Source organism: Myripristis murdjan, chromosome 17 (assembly GCF_902150065.1).
Source record: "Myripristis murdjan chromosome 17, fMyrMur1.1, whole genome shotgun sequence".
NCBI classification, from domain to species: domain Eukaryota; kingdom Metazoa; phylum Chordata; class Actinopteri; order Holocentriformes; family Holocentridae; genus Myripristis; species Myripristis murdjan.
This window is the reverse complement of record NC_043996.1, coordinates 9,011,421-9,028,993: the sequence shown is the minus strand read 5'-3', so window position 1 is coordinate 9,028,993 and position 17,573 is coordinate 9,011,421. Positions and strand designations below refer to the sequence as shown.

Sequence of the window (17,573 nt, the reverse complement as noted above, 5' to 3'; positions counted from 1 at the left end):
CCATTAAGGGATACCTTAATAGGATTAATGTACTAAACTGTTTAAAGCTGCAACAATTAGTTGAATAATCAATAAGCTGCTGACTACTAAATTAATCGCCAGCTATTTTGACAATCAATTATCTGATTGCAGCTTCTCAAATGTGAATATTTTCTGGTTTTTCAGTCGTTTATGACAGTAAACTTTCTGGGCATTACTTGGGACAAAACAAGACATTTGAGGACAGCACCTTGGGCTGTGGGAAACTGTGATCTTGAAATTGTTTACATTTTCTGACCTTTTCTGACATTTAATGGACCAAACAACTAATCGGTTAATTGCAAAAATAATCAACAGATTCATTGATAATGAAAATAATCATTAGTTGCTGCTCTAAAACTGTTTAGTTTCACATCACTCCACGCCCCTGCTTTCGTGGTCACTTTCACCATGTAACCAGCACTTTTATTTGCCCACACACAGACACAAATTCAACAAAGTTTCACTCCCTATCTCCCAAATAAGATGTTAGATACATATACTGTATACATATTGTGTTTTATCATCTGTGGAGACCCACTGGAAATATCGCCATGAGTCTCAGCAACCATGCGTCAACTTTGCAATAGCAGCACAGTCCTGTTGTGAATAAAAATTTTGCATCAGCAAAGCTCTCTGAGATGGGAGACAGCGGCCAGAACAGACACCTACTTTATTGTTCAGGCCAAAATGACATCCATTTGGCTGCACCAGCCTAAATGGACATATCATTTCAAACGGTGCTTTCCAGTCAAATGGTCATCACTGTTGGGGGGCTTCGACATAAAACGACTGAGCACCATTGTACTAAATTACACTGAGAATAATATCTGCCCAGAAGACATAGTTAACTCCATACTGAGTTTTGCCAAAAGCAGCTGAATGTTAAGATCATTTCGGTTCCATTATGAACCAATGGGAAAAGACTATGCCAGGACTAAGCCTCTGGGAAACCTATTATTTCTTTTTCTCCCAAAGCCAACTGAGTGAGACCTTCTAGGAATGCTCTGAGTCTGCTGGATAATCATATTCCCATGTGTTGTTGCTGGCAGGGAGACGGCGAGAAAATTTGCAGCCAGGCCGACCTGAGCTGAGCTGAATTGAAGAGACTCAAGCCTATTACAGTGCTCACTGATCCCCGCTGACACAATGGTCTCTCTCCCTATCCTCCTCTCTCTGTGTATCTCTGCTTCTTTCTCTCTGTATGATCTTTCTCTTCTATATCGTAGCCTCTTGCTCTCTCTGGAGTTTACTGTCTCTGTATCTCACTGTGTCTCTCTTTTTCTCTCTGTCTGCATCTCTCGCTCTCATCTCTCTCCGTCTCTCCCCTTCACGCTCTCAGTGCTGCCTGCCTCCCTGCTGACACGAGGCTAAATTAGTAGGGTAACATTAACTTTGGAGTTACACTGTTTGCTTGGTGTATTCCTCGGCTGGTCTGGTTTTACTGCCTGTCTCACTATTTCACCTCTGCTATCTTCCCCAAGCTGGAATAGCTGCAGTGAGCTGGCTAGGTAGGACTCATCATTGGAGAGGTTTGGAAGACAGACGCTGAACCATTTAAGGTCAATTTATAAATTTGCATCAAAATGCTGCCGTACATCTCTTCAGAAATGTAACTGCGTGTATGGTGGCTTAAACCACAAGGTCTGTGATTGGTCCACTACACTGTGTATGCCACTTTTGTGTTTTGTAAGTTGATTTCTGCAGAATTAAGACAATATGATGCCAACTGGAACTGAGGAGGTTTGCAAATCTGTTCTGATGGTGCTGACTCATTCCCAAATTATTCAGACTGCAAGATGTCACGGAATTCATGGTAAGGAAATTACCAATACATTGCTTTGGGGAGCATCAGTGTGTCCGAGAGTGAACTCTCTGTTTCAGAGGATGCAAACAGCATTGCTTCCATGTTTATCTGTGCTTCATTAGCTCAGAACTAATCAAATCTTGACACTGCTGTCCAGTGTTGCAGTATGGCAGTGTTTAAATAGAAAGGGGAAAAAATGATTTTGAGAATGAAGTCATGGTGCTATGAGAATAAAGTCATAATATGACAAAAATAAAAGCCTAAAACCGTCAGAACTTGAGTTCTAACGGTTTTAGGCTAATATGAGGAAAGTTACAAACCGGAGAGCAGAGTAGCTAAATGGCTGCATGGAGGGATTTTAGTGGTTCTGCGGTGTGGATGGAGGTGTTCAGTGACCTACATCCTCCACATCCCTCATTTTGACGTGCAGACAAGGTCCTTCATGGTTTTTAACCCTTTTAACCTGAGGTTATGGCTTTTCTTCTTGTAATATTATAGCTTAATTCTTGTAACACTTCAACTTTAATCTCAAAATCTTTTTTTTTTTTTCAATCTAACACAGCATCATAGTTTCAGTTTTCACCTCAGTGGTTGCACAGATTCTCTTTTATACTGGCTACCACTGTGGATTGAGTATTTTGTAGGGACGTTTACATGGATTACAAATTAGTTTTACTAGATATAAGGCTCAGTTTTGGAACGTCACATGGGATTTGCCCCAACAATGTGACATTTCCTAATTTTTTTTTTTTTTTTTTTTTTTTGCCACAGTGCCTGTTTGGTATTTTGGGGACTCGGTGTAAACTTGACCGCGTTAAGGAGGAGGAGAGGTGCAGTGGCAGTGTGTCAGTAGCAAACAAGCAGCACAGTGCAATTTTGCTGTCACGGATTACAAGGATTTGCGCTTGCATTGCCGGCTGCTCAGATCAGGTCAAAGGCCCGTGGTGCAAGACCCAGTCGTGTTCTGTACCATTTTTATGGCTTTACTGAACGATGTGCACATGAGCAGATCCTCTTAAACCTTACCCACTCTTTCTCTGGATGATATGTGTAAGGGTGGATGTAGAAGGATGATGATTATATTGTGGTGCGAGCAGAAATGCTTGAAATCATCTACATGCAGCTCATATGTAGATGATTTCAGGCATTCGAGCTCAGGACACACAACTATACGCTGGTGCGAATGGTTTGAGAATATTAACCTCAGCTACAGGGTTTGGATAAGCATATGTTAGCATAGGAACATCCTGACCCTATAAACTCCGGAAACTATAGTGCGGAGACAGTATAATAATCATACTATCAATATGATGTCATGTTTGACTTTGACATAAATCCCTGAAGCAGAAAAAAATAAAGACGTTTGTCATCTTTCCGTAATTCTGGATGTAAAGCACAGCATAAAACCTCACCTGAAACAATTAGATACAAAGGGAGCGTAGTAGGATGCAGAGGGAGAGACATCAAAGCGAAATGCTGTGGTTCAAGTTGAATGATACACAAGTTATTTTCAGTTTTTCCAATTTCCAGAGAAATTACGGTGGCTATTTGATGACTCAATTTAACAAATTAGACACAGCAATTAAATTTTAAATGACTTTAAAATGTGATTATGAAGTGAATATCATTAGACTGCAATATAGGCTGAATCACTGGCTTAAAGTGAGGGAAAAGTAAATATGCAAATGACATAATTAGACAGATATACATGTTGTAGTTGTTGTTGCTAGCAGACTGATAAAAGTGTCGTGTCTGATAAGCGCTGTGTGTGAACCGCCACTCTCACCAGCATGAAAAGTGCGATCCTGTGAATGAACTAAAATAATGTATACTAATATAACTTGAAGGTGAAGGTGGTAAAGTAAAGTTTGATTGTACACACTGCGGTTGTGGTTTCTGCATATGGTCTGTGTGTATATTAGAGCACGGATCGGGCCGTATATTTTTGTACAAACCTGATCCGAGCCTGACCCAAACATTCTTTTTTTGTGTCCGAACCCAACCTGAGCCCAAGATTTTGCTTGTCTTCCATCACTATGTTACATTTACCACCTGAAATAGCCTACGTGTTGCCTTCAGTGTCATCATGTGAACCCCAGCACTACACAGGAAGTACAGGAGTTTCACTAAAATAAGTCCGATGCAACCAAACCCGACACAAACCCAAACATAACTTCTAGATGTTTGTTTGAACCTAGAGTGACCCATCAGGTCCTTACAGGTCCTGACGGGTCCCGACAGGCTCAGGTCGGGTATCTTCACTCTAGTGTGTGTAACTTTGCAGAAAAGTTATTGGAAAGGTTAGTCATGGGCCAAAGAGCTGGTTATGTTTTCATGCTGACTGATCAAAACGGGGCATGGCGGTGGGTGTTGACAATCACAAAAGGGCGTTAAACTTCCAAACGGATTTACGTAACATGGCAGAACTTTGTGGGAAGCTTGGTCATGGGGCAAGAGAGAGCTGATTAACCTTTTATGCCCCCAAAAGTAGGGTGGTGGGTGTAGCCAATCATAAAAAGATGGAGAAATAATATCCCATGTCCTTTGGTTATTTTGCTCTAGTTTTATATGAATTCTGTTTAGGAATGGATGTTAGTCTTAATTAAAGCTACAGCTACAGCTGTGTCTCTGGACAGATGTGAGTTTGCATAGAGAACACTACTGTCTGTCAGCTGCAGCTTCAGTAGAGAGGCACACAGTCAGTCTCAGTCTGACCATTAGCCTGGGAGATCAATGCCTGCACACACACACTCTGTCCCGTGTCTCGCTCTTCCTCTTTCTTTTCCTTTCTTTCTCCATCACTGATTATCTCACACGCATTCACCCTTATTCCTCATCCACCCGCCCCCTCTTTGTCTTTTCCCTTTGCTCTGTCTTCAAATATCGCCCTCTAGCTCGCTCCAGTTTGCCTTCCACTCTCCCGTAGCATTACTCTCTCCTCTCCCCTCTCTCTCTCTCTCTCTCTCGCTCTTTAACCACACAGTCTTAGTGATCATTAGCACCGCCATCACGCCGGAGGAATTTGTCTGTCTGTTTTCCTCCCTTTTTCTGACATTTATGACTCCATGTCCCAAATTTATGAACAATTTGGCTCACTCAAAATCTATCAGATAAAGAGGCCGGGGGGGTTATTTTCCATAATGGGCGACCACACGGCCCCAGAATCTCAGTCTCCGGGCTGAGTTAGTGATTCATGACATCATCAAGTAGAGACGACAGCTAAGTGACTGGCTGGCTGAAGCCTGTTCATTTAACTCCCTACAAGGACATGGGATATTATAAAGTCAGGGCTCTGATTTGCTCTATGCAGTGTAGTGGAGACGGACGTCGACTAAACTCTGCTCTGCTCTTTTTCAGATAGAGTTTACCTATCGTTATGGGGATAATGCAAATCTGTGACTTTCAAACACAAAAGTGTCAAAGGGCTTCAGATGCAATCAAATAGCTTCAATGACATGATTGGTAGCAATTATTTCATTAATTATATCAATGCTTATATCAGTCAATCAATAACACTTTTCATACAAACCAACGCAGGAACCTGTAATAAATCTCTCAATAAAACAGGAACAGAGGCAACGCAACATTAAATATCAATAATTTGAACAGAAGAAACACTAGAGGCAAGATTAAGGCTGATACAAAAAAGACCAAAATTTCAAAATAAAATACTACTACAAAGAATGAGGTATGAACAAATAAAAGGTGTAAAAACAGATTAAAAAAGGAAAGCTTAAGATAAAATAGAAAAAAAAAAAAAAAACAGGAGAGGTACAGAGGAGAGGAATACAAGGAAAGGATTAAAAAATAAATAAATGAATACATTTAAAAAAAAAAAAAAAAAAAAAAAAAAGCCAGACTAAAGGTAGGTCTTGAGTTTGCTTTCAAAAATATCAACATTCTCTGCTGCCCTCAGGTCTTCAGGCAGGCTCTAAAAGGATACCTCACCTTAATTAAATTCCATAACTACCATTATGAATTACTACGCTGCCAATATGCATGGCTAAATGCAGCTTCTACACAATTTTCTTTGTGGTTCCAACTCTATATTGCTTGCTCTTTTGATGCCGAGTGCTATCAAAATGTTTTTTTTTTTTTTTTCTAAGACTATGAGCATAGATCTGCACAGTATCCCTTGAATAAAAAGTCACAGTTGCTGCTGGAATTAGATTCGGTGTGTTTACAGCTGCCTGTCAAAAGAACCATGCAACACTGGTGTCAGGAGAAACTTAGTTTTTCTTAAGATGTATGTTGTTTAGTTTCTCTGCAGTTTCCTCTATCTGTCAGTTCCGTCTCCGCCAAAATCATCCCAATGAATCCCACATGATTTCTCTCAGCAACTTCAATAATCGTCCTTATTCGTATGCACCTTTAATGCAGTTAGAAACATGACAGACAATATGATTCGAGTTTCGGATGTGTTCTGGCAACTGCCGCGCTGCACTCCTCTCTTTTATTCTCCAATAATGCAGGACAGACGTCGGCTGGGATAGATGGAGCGGAAACAGAGCTGTCTAGTAAGCTGCTATCTCCATCACTTCAAAGTGTCTGTAACACATTAAAGGCGCCATCCATCATGCGTCTCAGACATAGCTCGCACTATAGTTAGCAAAGATGGTTTTATGGTTGGCAGTCTCCATAGCTCCTCTGTATTAAAAACTGGGCTTAAATTACATTTTGAAAGATCGGTTACTGCTCATTAGATTGATTGATTTTGCCAGAGATAAGGGATCCAATGAGATTATCCCAACATTTAAAAGCATTTTCCATCCTTGGAAGACTAAAACAAATGTAAATGAGAGGATTTTTATTCGTTTTTGTAGTGCATGTACCGCTACTGGAGGTTATGAATAGTCAAGCAAAGAGATTGGCCACTCTGGGGAGCCATAGAAACCATCCCTATTGCTGTCACTGTTAAATGTGAAGAGCAGGGGGAAAGTCTTATTTTTCATACATTGCCAGGAATAAAAAGTTCACATCTACTGCAACACATTGGTATCTGTGTAAATCCAGTCAAAAGAAACTGAATAAGAAAAAATAAATAAATAGAGAATTTGCCTTTTTTTTTTTTACTTAGTAGTTTGCGATCCATAACTGATACGCTCTAATTGCATTTGCTTCCTAATAAAGTAAGCTTTTTGTTTGCAGATTAGCCCATAATCCCCTCAAGACTGTCCATTTTTTCCCAAACACGTCTTCCATAATTAGCCAAAAATCCTCCAAGTGTAGGGAGCCCTCAGAGGAGAGCATCCCTACACTTATCATAAACTAGTGCTGTACATTAATAAGCAAGCACAACATACTGTGAACTATATATGGATAGCACCAAAAATAAATTGTAATTATCTCTCTGAGCAAAAAGGATTAGGGTTAGGTTTCAGGGGTCTTATCAAAACAAGATACAGCCATGTATAATCATGTATAATAATGATAAAAAAAAAAAAAAGATGCTTTTCCATGAGGCATGCAGGTAGAAAAAAGGACTGTGTTGTATTATTAATTTTCCCCAGTCACATGAAATATACAGTTCATGATACAGTACTGGAAGTGATTTGCCTGTGAATCTGACTGTGAATCTTCTGGCTCCCACAGACCCTGAATAGGGATTGTTTACCTGAACCTGATATGGCAATATATTTTATTTTTATGTCGAAAGCAACCCAAGATCAACAATAAAACAAACAAACAAAAAATGTTTTTTCTATGACTGAAGCATTTTCTGTAGGAATGAAACACACATGTCCTGTTTGTTTAGATCATAGGTGGAGGGAAAAATAAAAAATAAACCAATAAATAACTGTAATTATAATCTTGTTTGCATACCTGTTTTTTCATGTGAGTCATTGTACTTCACTGTGTTTTGTTTTAAGTATTACACTTCATTATAGCTCTTACAGCAATGCAGCCAAAATAACAGGTGCTGTTATTTGACATCCAATTGGTATGGATTGGTATGAGTGTGTGTTTGCGTTGGTTTGTTTCTTATTGGGATTATTAAGATTGTTTACACGACTATTTTTCAGGGGAGTTGGCTTTAGCATTGGCTAGCCAATTGCCTACAGCAAAAAAAAAACATCAAAAAGAGTCAAACAATGTTGTTTTTGTCCATGAAGAGGTTTATCAGAATATTTTTTTTTTTTTTTTTTTTTTACATGAGCAGTAGTTATAATTGGGTTTGGGTCCACTGTGCTGACTAGTAATATAGAAAGGAGATGCAATATGTCATTGCAAGAACAGTCCAACAGCCGGTGCCAGACTTTGATATATTAAAGTCAATGGGACGAGTGTGGAAAATCCCATTATAACCCTGCTGTTTGAACTTCAACAGGACAGAGATTCAACTATATAACAAAACACACTTTACATAATGCAGACTGATGTTTTTTATCCAATGTGTGCATTAGTTGTCCTTGTGACTGGTCTCAAAACATCAGGAGTCTGTCCAACAGCTGCATAAAGACTAAAGCCATTATCTAACATTAATGAAACAATGCTAATATTAACCACATGCAAGTTTAAAATGTATAATCTGATATATCAAATGTGAGGCAGATAGCAACAGACAAATTACTCATAATTCCAACACCTGACTGGGGTGCTAACCTGTTAAATAAGGCATAAATGGGGTGGTAAACCCATTCGAAATAAAGACAACGACACAGAATTTTTCCACACTCCGCAGCCAATTTAAAAGAATCAGGAGGAGGATGATGTTAGATCAGACGACGCCAGCAGTTAGTAAATAAGACAGATGACCATTTTAAATGGGTTTTGTAAATTTTCAGTTATTGGAGTAATTCATGACATGGTTAATTATTAAGCTAAGTATCGTAATCATTGAAAAAAAGATGTATATTGTCTAATAGACAGAGGACAAGGAGAAGAAGGCTATAAACAGCAGAAGGTAAGTGCTGGAAGTTAGAAAACAGACTTTTGGCATTATGACACATTGGAAGGTTAAATGTTTTCAAGGGAAGAAAGCCTTAGTAAATGTCACCAGTGACTCACCATATTAACTCCACTTTTCTGCAGCACTCTCACTTTTCTCAGTATACCAATATAATATAGTTTATATCACATGTTAGTTGATTGCTGCATTGCCCGTGACTATTGTTGTTTTGATTCTGGACCGTTTTCTACAGCTAATCATTTTATTTATGTACTTATTTATTTATTTTAAACTGTGAGTCCAACAGGTAAATATGAGTCAGTTTTGGGGATTTTCCCTAACATTTGCGTAATGCTGCTTGCATTTACTTTGAATTGGTTTGTCAGATGTGACATCAATGTAAGCATTAAGATGGAAAGTTAAATCTGTTTGTATTACTTTTTTTTTCTTTGCAGTTTTGACAAATCACGATTATACACAGAGCCAAGAGGTCCAAGCCAAACTAAATGCACTGAGAACAAAACGTCTGGGCTTTCGGGCTGCTCCTTGGGTTGGAATCTCATTTGTTAAAATCTGTTCGGTACGAATAAAACAACCAGTCACCTCAGAGTTTACTTCCCCTTCCCCAAGAACTCTGACTAGCTTGGTTGAAGGAAATCTGTTTGAGTTTAGTTTTCAACAAAATTCAAAAGTTACCTAGACAAGCTTGAAGAGTTGGACTGTGAGTTGGGGCTAATACAGAGGATTCCTCATTAATTCTTGACTCTCGCCCCACTTTACCTGTTTTGTTTTGTGTCTTCAGGCATGTTACAGTCAACATCAACAACCATGTCAACATCCTTGAGCTGAATGCCCTCATCCTTTTTGCGTTACATGAGAAAATTATAAATGAACTACTTTTTGCTTTTACTGAACGCTTGTTTTACTTGTGATGTAAGCTGATTTCAACCACAGTAATTCACACCACTAATATTTTGGTGCCATTACCATGATTAATATCATCCCGTTCCGTCCCCGTGGTGAGCGGACAGGAGTTTAAATACCAGCAGTTCACATTCAAATTCTTCACCAGTTCATTACAAAGTTCTGTAACTCCCAGCTGAATACAAATAGGCCAGCGATCAATTCCCTCCATGTCAGGCATTTCTGCGAGGTAGGTCTGGTTTACTACTCGACAGTACTGTAATGTCATGTTTTGAAATTCACAGGACACAACTTTCTCTGTACTAGCACTACATGAACTGAATAAAACTGCGGTGCAGAGCATTTCAGTAATGAAAGAAACTTGCTCCATTGTATCTCACAGACATATCCAAACATACATTTGCATGCCAGATTTATATTTAACCTCTCAAGCACATCTCAAACCTGTAGTCTACAAGAGAAACTGGAATTCATTTGGGCAAACAATGCATCCCCTTAGCCTTTGTGCACCATGTCGGGGAGCTAATACTATCCAGCTGTGCATTTATTGGACTCCTGTGGGTGATTGTGACATGAAAGACAAAAAATGCTTTGGTTTTGTTCCTTAGTTGTCTCCCGAGTCGTAGAGAAGATCAATGTCAACCACAAGCACCATTTTCTTCCCTATTTAAGGTTGGTAGGGAGGCAAAAAAAAAAGGTAACACCACCTCTGTCTCTTTAGGCTGAGAGGCTGAGGAAGATAAAGATGGTTAAAGACAGGAGGTGCGAACGCCTGAGAGAGAGGATGACAACGTGTGGATTCACCGGAACGCAGCAAAACCACTGGTTACTAATGCACGTTGGTGAGGGATGACTGATTTGCACACATGAAGGTGAGTGCACCATACTTGCATATGCATCACAGCATCTTGTGTGCATGCACTCGTTCAAAGACACGCATCACACACATGTGCATGCACACATAGAACCAAGGGGTGTAATTATTCTGGTCGTTCTGAAATGTCACCAGAATTATCCTGCCAACACACTGAACATGAAGCTCTATGGAAGCGTCCCAGATAGAGGAGAATAGAATAAATAGAACTCGACAGCCCATATATACATCAAATATGTACACTGTCAGTAAAGCTTATTCCACAGGCTCAACCTGATCATGCAAATGCATCTAGTGCACTTTGCATAATTATTGACAGTGTCAATGTTTGTTGCGTGCATGTTTAGGTATGTGTGCGATGTGTGTGTGTGTGTGTGTGTGTGTGTCTGTGTGTCTCTGTGTGTGTGTGTGTTGTGCGCACAGGATGTATAGTTACACGCTTGCAGGTGTGAGTTGTTACTAATATATTAGCTCAAATTTTCATCGCACTGTTCCCTTTGATTTATACAATAATTTCATGGATGATTCATACCTAATGCTGGTTGCCAAACAACAGATTAGCATAATGAATAGCCTAATGCAGAGATGCATTTAGGTATGGTGACGTTGTTGGACCATATGTGGATTTAGGAAGGTATATTTGGTAACACTTTGTTTGGACTGTCCAGTGTAATTTGGGCCTTGATCAGACTGCCAGCCCAAATCTGTTTTTTTTTTGCATATCCAGATTGTATCCAGATTGATTTTAGAAAGTCTGGACAGCAAAAATACATATGGAATGAAATGATATGAAATGATCCAAATAAAATGATCCAATAGAATGATGGCATCGGAGTCTCCAGAGTGATGGAAGTGCATCAGAGAGACTGAACAGAGTCCATGCTGCTGGTAACAGAGTGTTGTGGAGAACACAGAGAACAGCAGCCTGTGGACAGACACTGAAATGAATTGTCTGCTGGCACTTTTGGGGGGAGGCTGCTGGACATGTCTCATGCATCCACAGCATATGTTACTGACTGATGCCTTCTTCCTAACCACAGCAAGATATGCAGACAGGTAAGTGATGTCTAGACACACAAATCCAATGTGGTCACTTGCAAATAACAGTAAGGGAAGTCTGTCTTAAAGATCTGATTTGAGAAACAAATTTGATTTGCCTGCAGTCTGAACAAAGTCTTTTTGTCACCTTTGTATCAACCCAACCCTTGTCTAACTTTATTTGAATTGCCCAATGATAATGTTCAACTTAGTATCAACTTGACCTTAAACCAAACCCTAACCCTGCTGTGTGCAACAGAGTTGCTCACACACCAAGACCGACATACTCCTTCTTGGAATGGGGCATCATGTATTGTAGCAGGGGCCATTTTTTGAGGCGCATCCATAAATCACAAGAAATCAGGGTTTGTTTATGTAATGTACAAGTGTCGTCACTGAAAACTGCATTTCATGAACCACAGTGCATGGCCACTACTGGATTTCTGGCTTGTTTCTAGTGACAAGAAAAAACGTATCATTTAAAGTGAAAACTATACTTTTTTTTTTTTTTTTTTTGCTGGTTAAAGAAGTTCTAGAGTGGACTGGTGCAACCGGCCTCCTGGCAGTCAAGACAAACATCATGGGAGTAGAGGGTTTCATGGCTCACCAGTAATGATGTGAGCAACGTAACAGGAGAAGAAGCAAGAGTTACAGTTTTGTTCACAACAGTGGCAGACAAAGACATAACTGCTTTGTCCACCAAGGCTGGCAAAATTTGCTCTGCAGAAAGTCTGCAAGTTAGCACAAAAAAAAAAAAAAAAAAAAATTGTAAAATAATGGGGACTGCACTGAATAAGTGGAAGCAAATAATGAGGCAGCAAGGACTGAGGACTGACCAGGAAATATATTTTGCTGAACAGGTAAGACAGTGTTTCTCATTCATAGGCTCATCTGTGGCACAGTGCCACAACGCTGGCACAGCACCGACAAAATAACACATTGGTCATTATACCGAGTATTGAGCTGATTTAAATCTCATTTGTTGCTAATGAGAGGTGTGTGTCATGTTATGCTCTTGGTCACAGCAGAGACGAATGTGCTCTCAAGTAGGTCGATCAAAAGATAGATGTACTTTATTGATCCCAAATTGGGGAATTCTTGTGTTACAGCAGCAGCTTTTCCAGACATTGCACAGGTACAGTAGTACACAAAATATACCTATCAACACTAGGAGAGAAATATATATCTTCGAAAAATAAACACAATATCTAACTAAATAAAATATAGTTGCTCAATATAAAGAATAATAATAATAAAAAAGAATATAAGAAAAAATCTTTGCATAGCTTACAAGCTTGCAAGTAACAGTGTTTGTAAACCATGACTTTAGTTATCAGAGATAGTTCCCAGCCTCCCAACATTCGGATAAGAAATAAGAAGAAGAATGCGGTGCAATGACAGGCATATTGGCTCTGTTTACCACTGGTTCCATAAGACACTCTGCTGTCACTGTGGGTAAGGACAGTTAATTCAATTAATTAATGGGCGGGTTATATTCTGGGTTAATTAATTCATTTAATTAACCCACGACAGGCCATGATATATTGAAAACAGGCCCTCCTGCCACCACTAAATTGTCAGCCTGTGGGAAACAATGGATAAGAAAGTTGTTACCTAAGTTGAATACATTTAGTTCCTCAAAGTAAGTGTTGTGTTCATTGGCCTTTAGTGAAAGGTTGTTCTGATTTTGGATTCTTGGACTTAATGATGGGAATTACAGCTCTTTGACAGGAACCAGCTTTTATGCTTCCATTCCTTTCAAAAGACCGGCTCTTTTGAACGAAGGAGGGGGGAACCCTGCTTTAAATGATGTTTTTGATTTGCAAATACTGCACTCTGCTTTGTCATTGCCTTTACTGCTGAAGTGCATCCAAATGCTGCTGCGTTTTTGTATTTGGCTCATTTTCTTTCTTTTTCTCTTTTTTTTTCTCTCTCTTTTTCTCTTTTTTTTTCTCTCTGAGTCTGACTGCACTGTCTCTGTCTCTGAATGGCTAATTCCCGTGGAAAGTTATAATCTTCGTTGGTTAAGCTTATAGTTAGGGCACGTTAGCCAAAGCACAGTAGGGGCAGGTCTTCCTGGAATCTGGCCGGGCTTTGTGACTGTTCTCAGTCACTTCACATCAATGGGAGTGGATTAGGGCAGGCAGTGAAATTTTGGGCACAGCAATAAAACAGAGCGTCTCGTTGGATCATTCGTGAACGTGACATCACAACTTTGACTGTTGATGATCAATTTATATCAGAGATGCAACAGAGGAAGGAGGAGATTCACGGGAGATATAGTGATAAAAAAGGCGGTACATCTCGCCCACAACCACTTCTATTGTGCCAAACTTGAATTGGATCACAGTAAAGAGCCTGGCCTCCAGGGAGATACTTATATTTGGACTCCCAGAGTGAAAAAAGTAAAACAATTGCTTTGTTCCTGTCTGCATGAGTAAAAACCCCACGCTTCCCCTTCTACTGTGGTATTCCCTGTATCATTTTATTATCTACCAGGTCAAATTCTGTAGCTGAAACAAACACCTTAGGAAGCAGCTGTGCCTTTAGCATAGCCGTTTGAAGATGAACAACCTCCCTGACTCCTGCTGAGAGATCAGAAATGGATAATGGATTTAGGCGAGCACGAGTGGGGTTCAATCTCTTGTATCCAGCCAGCTATTTTCAAGCTACTTACACCTGAGGGGGGCAGATCTCACCTTTTTTTTCTTTTCTTTTTTTTTTTTTGGAAACCTCTATTTATTTATGGAGGGCTCACAGAGCGCACATGCTCTCTTTTCAGCAACGTCCTGCTTTAGACCTCACAGTCACACACAATTGGGAGCTGTCCAGGAAAACCTCAGCCGCCCACTGCTGGCCAACGGGAGCTGCCCAGTACAACCACAGTTTTCTGCCGTCAGCTTCCAAATCAGCTCCAGTATAGAACAGTTGGAGGCTGCTCAAGGACACTTCAACGAAAGCAGCTAAAGAGAAGGAGGATGTTGCCTGTTCACTTCCCCTGCCAGCCTCCCTGATTGAGATATTGTCTGAGGATCTGTCTTTGCAGGGTATTATACGTATTGCCTGCTGAGTGTAGGCAATCGCTGTAGGGATTAAATTGGCAGGTGTTTTGAAGAACGATGTAGGGAATCAGCGTCTGGATTGCTGTGGCTCTCTGGCAGCATTGGTGTGTGTGTGTGTGTTTTTTGGCAGGGTCAGCAGGGTGTTGCTGTATTGTTCCATACGTGTGTTTTCTTTCAGCCACCTAAATGTCAGTGCTTTACTGCAAAAGACACTGTGGCATTTGTAAAAATGGTGTGTTTCGTGTGATGAGGGCCTGGCGTCTTTGATCTCAACTGTCTCTTTACAGGTATCCACCAAACACAATCAATCTGTTTTCTGAGTTGAACCCAAGAGCAATTTAAATGTTACTGCTAATGCAGACATGATCATCACAGTGTGAAAAAAAAGAGGTGAAAAAATGTGAAATAGAAAAAGTGTGGATATATTTTTGCTTCTATTTCAGACTCCTGAGTATAATAATAGAGTTGTTTACGTACCACAACAAAAAACACATTTCTCGACTCTCAGCTGTGTTGAAATACAACACAGAAGCAGTAGAAATTAATTTACAGGGAAGGGGAAAGGGGCTTATAGTTGGTCAAACATGCAAGGGATTTCAATTTCCACATTTCCAGATATTATGCTGTATAAAATGTTACTGCAGTGGTAAAGAAACCAATCCTGTTTCACAGTACAGTTAAATGTGAGGGCACTTGGCCTGTGTCTGTCTGATGTGTGTGTGTCTGTGTGTGCGTGTGTGTGTGTGTGTGTGTGTGTGTGTGTGTGTGTGTGTGTGTGAGCACCATCGTTGATTTTGATAGCCAATTTTGATTTAGTTTCAGTCTTAGTGTTTTGACTAAAATACATTTTGGTTTCAGTAACATTTTAATTATCTTAATTTTATTAGTATTCAATAACTTATGACTTAGTAGTCTGTCTTGTTTTTGTCGCCAAAAACGACTGTGGTTTTCCTTGATGCAAACATCAGTTTTAATCTACTGGACCATTATTTTCCTTTCTATAAATTCCTCATTAAATTATTTGTTAGTGGCCTTTATACATAGATTGGTCTACATTCCTCATTATTTTGTATTTAGCATCTATCTAGTGACTGTTTCTTGCATATTTGTCTTTTTATTTGCTGACAATCATGTCATTACCTGTCACCATAGTTTTGTTAACAAGAGTTCATTTTCGTGTAGTTTTCATCCTGGAAAGTGTCACTGACTAATATTTAGTGATCGTGTTAGTCAGTAAAATTACACCAAAAAATATGAAAAAAATTTGAACACATATTGTATGTTCAAAATGAACACACATTTTGGTGGTGTATTTGAATCTCACTCAGCCCACAGTGTAATCGCTGCAGTGAGCCGTATAACATAATATGCATCATTTACTTAATTAGCCTCTTGCCTTTTGACTCAAAAAATGTGCTCTTCCTTAATTTCGGTGTGTCTTGAGTCTGCGTGGGCTCTATGAGAGCTAGCTCAGCTTTTTTTTCTCTCATCAATATGAGCTCCTCCAGCTTCTCCTCTAGTTTAAATGCTTTCTCTCCTTCCTGGTAGCTCCTTTGTGTTCACTCTCTTGTGCCCACAGAACTTGAATGAAGTAGAACAGTCTCTCCCATTCAAATCCTCATACCAGCATGGTTGGTCGTTTTTATGTGTATCGCTGCCACAGGACCGGGCTGGCTTCTGTGTAAACCGGCTTCAGGCAAGGTTTTGCATTGAGGACCAAATCACTGGAAAGATGTCCAGCCTTTCAACCGCTGTTCGTTAGCCATTTAAAGTGAACAAATACTTTTCCTCTCTGCTAATGTTTGACTCAACTATGCCAGTTTGGAGCATTTAAGGAGTTATATTAAGTAAAAGCTATGTTTGATGATGTTTACTGGAGGAGCTAGTAGGAGAAGCACAATCTTGCTGACAGTACACGGACACACACATTTAAAAGTTTACAATTCTTTAAGTAATTTCTGCTTTCAGGCTACAGCCATGGCTCACCATATCTGCACAGTTCTCAGGCAAATGTGACCCGTTTTACAGCCCCACTGAGGTGTGACCATGGCAAACAACTATAATCGCCATTTTGTTCTGTACCAGCCAAATGGCCACGGCAAAACTCCACTACACTCAGGTTAAGTGTGTCTTGTTTGTTTTTTCCTGGTTTTCCTGGTTTTTCCTTTCCTGAGGAATTGTTTTGAGAAGTCTGGAAAGCAGTTAGCTGTTTTGAGAAATAGCGACTGATACTTTTAAAGATGTGTGCTCCTGTAAACCTCTTCAGAGCCACACATCAGCATTTGAGAAAGCGTGCGGCAGCCACCACATTATTAATTCAGGATAAATGGAGGACAGATGCATGATGGCAAACCTCTACTTAACCAGTGTAAGTCATTCGTTAACATGCAGACCTCATACATTAGGGGGAAGCCATTTCGGGGTCTGACGGCTGTGCCTAATAAGGGGGCATTAACCTTGAATATTCCCAAGGTCTCAGATACCAAAAGGAACCCAGATGGGCCGGCACTGCATTTGTCTGTAGACAGATGGGTTTTAACGGCGCTCCCGCTCAAGCTGCAAACGATCCCAAGTTATGGCACTGCTCTGTTTATGTTTTTACACCCACTGCATTATCACTGAGTTCTCTTTATGTGTGAAGGTTATGAAGCCAAATGGTAAGTGGGTTATCTATGGAGTGGAAAGCCAGCCATTTACAGGGATGGCGTTACAGGCATTATTTACATTGGAGCTTGTTTACATTATGATATTTGCATTTTCAAATGGCACTTTAAATGTTTATTATTTGAGTAATGCATGCTACACATTTCAGTCTTACCAGGCATTGAAAAAAAAAGACTGTCCAATTTGTCCGGGTGGGATCATATAAATGTTTATATATTTTGAGGAGAAATGCTCCATGAGGTACCAAAGATGTTTCCCTATGATGAAAAACTGTATTTGTATGCTTTTGTAATTCAG

General features: G+C 39.8%; 1 protein-coding gene across 1 annotated transcript in view; it reads right to left on the bottom strand.

The window, feature by feature from the left end:
• The window catches only part of brinp2 (bone morphogenetic protein/retinoic acid inducible neural-specific 2), a 129,033-nt gene that overhangs the window by 9,162 nt on the left and 102,298 nt on the right, over positions 1-17,573 (bottom strand). The gene's annotated exons all lie outside the window — the stretch shown is intronic.